This window comes from Anneissia japonica, unplaced genomic scaffold, assembly GCF_011630105.1.
Source record: "Anneissia japonica isolate Jap-2015-1 unplaced genomic scaffold, ASM1163010v1 scaffold3262_len730253_cov190, whole genome shotgun sequence".
NCBI lineage: Eukaryota > Metazoa > Echinodermata > Crinoidea > Comatulida > Comatulidae > Anneissia > Anneissia japonica.
The window spans coordinates 743,643-747,083 of NW_022732572.1; the positions used below are offsets into that span (position 1 = coordinate 743,643).

Sequence of the window (3,441 nt, forward strand, 5' to 3'; positions counted from 1 at the left end):
TGCGCATTTGCATAAATGTCTACACACACACATACACACTACACACAATAAAAAACATAGGAAATAGCAAGAGTGATTACAATAGTTCCTATTGCATTACATGCATAGGAACTAAAAAGGCATGATATTAAGCACATTTTAATTTTTTTTTTAAATCACATGTTTACTGATTTTAGGTTAAAAAAAGGTGGTATAGCCGTATTAGTCAGTGTATACTAATGAAACAAATGAGAAGGTAGCACTTTTTTGACTAACGATGAATTTTATTTTACAAGCTTTCGCCCCAGTTAATGGGGCTTCATCAGGTGAGTGAAGTCTAACACAAGATACAGTCATATACATGGACATCACAAAATGATATGATTGGATAAAAGAAAAAAAATATATGATAAACAATATATCTTGATTGGATACAAGGAAGAAAATATTTCTAGTTGGCAATAGATGCTAAGTTCTAGCTGGAACAATGAAGGTGTAAAAAGGTGTTAAGCACCGTAGCTTCATAATGGTTTATGGATAAATCGTATAGATAGCTCTTGTAAATATAAGAAAATAAACATAAAAATAAACATGCTGTAAAATGTAAAACGGAGTCTATCCGTAGAATATAATATATGTGGAATATCTATAAGGCCTATAAGTCTAATAAATGCGGCATATAAGGTGCACACAAAAACATTATTAGATTATTATTCTTTTTGTTTTTTAATTGGTGAGGATGGGAAGTTTTGTTTTGTTTTTTTTTTTTTTTTTGGAACAACAGAATATTGCCTTTTTAAAATTTTAATCGATGAGTGAGAGACTGTTTTTATTTGGCAAGATATTTTAGATCGTTGTATAAAAAATGGTTTAATTTTTTTTGTTTTTTAAAGAAAATGTATGTATTTCCAGTCACAAATTTGCAGTGTTTTTTTATGAAAATGGTCGTGCAGTAACTTGAGTCATTAGAGAGCTTTTGTTATCTTGTTTGAGAAATTCACAGAGGAAATTTCTCTTTCCTAACCAAAACAATCCAACCAACCACGCACTTAGAGTAGAATCTACACTGTAAAAACAACGTGGAGGATTTTAACACAAAGCTCGAAGCGATGTTGTCCAATTTTCTTGCATCAAAAACCATCAAACGTTTCAAACTACACGCAGCTAGGTTAATGCAAAATTACTGTGAAATAATAAACAATAACGACTAACTTCTTGCACAGTAGGAATAAGACGTTATTCGCACAGTACAGCGTGAATAGTCTCTTCCATAATGTTATGAACTGGTCTCTCTACTACCTTTTGCATGCAATACTAATTCATTTATTGTAAGAATGTATTGACTTGACTTGTGTTATATATTAGAATATAACAACTTATTTCCTCCTTTTTAAGTGCCAGCTTGTCATTTATTTTTTTAACTTTGTTCAATTGTTGAACATTTCTTATCACTGGGAGATCAGCATACTTGGACAAAATTTATGAATACACTTCATAAAAAAGCTCCACTGACTTTAGGTTGTGCTGCTTTTGTGTGCAATTGTTGTCATTATCATTTGTTAGTTACTGACCCGTACCAACTGTAATCTTTAGGTAGTATTTGGTATTTTCATATCAATATATGACAAAATCATATGCAAAATGCCACCACCCATAAACTGTAAGGTAATAATGTAGATATGTTTTTGCTTTAGTTTATTAAATCAAAAAAATTACCCATAAGGCCCTTAGAAGGTCATTTCACTTATGTTTATGGTTTATAACTCCTATCTTATACAATCAATGACAGTTTACAGTAGTCTCAGATTTCGTGTAAAAAGAAATTATTTCAATACAAAAAATAACCAAATGCAAATAAAAGAAAATTATCATTATTATTAATACGGATTACACATTAATGCTCCATGACCACCAACAATAAAACTTTATAGGATTCTAGCTTTAAAAGTAGTCATTTATATACTGTAACTATATTGTTTACATGCTTTTATTATCACAGAGATACTATATCATTAGCATACTTTCACTGTGAAGGAAATATATATAAAAAAATAATATATTTCCTCCATGCTTTGACAAATATGTTTCATTTCTGCTTCACTTATTTTAGGTTGTGCTTCCTTTGTGTTTAATTGTTGTCGTTCATTATTTGTTAGTTACTGACCCATACCAATTGCAATCTTTCTATAGTATTTGGTATTTCCATTATGTGACGAAATCATGCAAAATACCAACGCCCATAAAGAGTTTGTTGAAATAATTTCTAGCAATGTTTTTGCTTATTTTTAAATAGTGTTCTTCAGACAGATTACCCATTTAAAACATTGTGAAAATGAGCTTCAATGCCATGGTGGCTCCGATCTCATATAAGGTGCACACAAAAACGTTATTAGATTATTACTCTTTTTATTTTTTAATTGGTGAGGATGGGAAGTTTTTTTTTTTTGTTTTTTTTTGTTTTTTTGGAAGAACAGAATATTGCTTTTTTAAAATATATATATATTTTTTAATCAATGAGTGAGGGACTGTTTTTATTTGGCAAGATATTTTAGATCATTGTATAAAAAATGGTTTAATTTTATTATTTAAAAAAAAAATGTAGGTATTTCCAGTCACAAATTTGCAGTGTTTTTTAAGACTTAAAATAAATGAAAACTAAAATTCCAGCATAAATATTTCCTAAGGGAGTGATAATCTTAACATTTATTTTTCTACCTGCCCTAATGAATAGTAGTCTCAGATTTCAAGTGTTGAAAAAACTGTTGTAAACACAAAAAAGATGATTATTATCTGTATGACATTAGGCTAATAGGTATTCCCATCACATAGGGGAAGGGGCCTATCTTTAGAATAGCTTTGTTAATGCAAAGCACCACCTCTACCATAGGCACCACCACCACAATAGGGTTGGCAATCAAAATAGCATATTTGGAATTTGGATAGGCATTAAATTATTTTTCCCATTTTTGGGTTGCTGGACGACAATGCCCTGTGGGTCCAGCTGCTTCCCCCTCCACCCGGCTGGAGGGGGGGGGGGAGTCCAGTTAGTAGGATATTCCAGGTGATCAGAAAGTTGAGCAGCTGCACAACCCAGGTTTCCTAAAAAGTAAGGAAGAGGTTATTCGCACGGTACCGATTCGCACGGTACCGTGCGAATTAGGAATAAGAACTTATTCGTACGGTATGACAGCCGTTACGTCATGAAACCTTAAATGCTGATTGGCTAGGTCTACCGTGCGAATAAGACTGTTAAGAGCTAATTCACACGGTACCGTGCGAATTGTCGAAACAAATTTATTCGCACGGTAGAATGTTGGATAGATATACTGTATGATAATTATTTCACGGCATACCGTATGAGTTGGGCACAGCACAGACAGTCGATTCGATCATGGAGTTATAACTCCATGATTCGATAACCCTAACTGAAGTGCAATAGGTCCTAGCTTAGCATTGTGTCTG

General features: G+C 32.3%; 1 protein-coding gene across 1 annotated transcript in view; it reads right to left on the bottom strand.

Annotated features, from left to right (window-relative positions):
- Positions 1-3,441, bottom strand: part of LOC117115735 — a 28,481-nt gene that overhangs the window by 24,340 nt on the left and 700 nt on the right. The window lies entirely within an intron of this gene.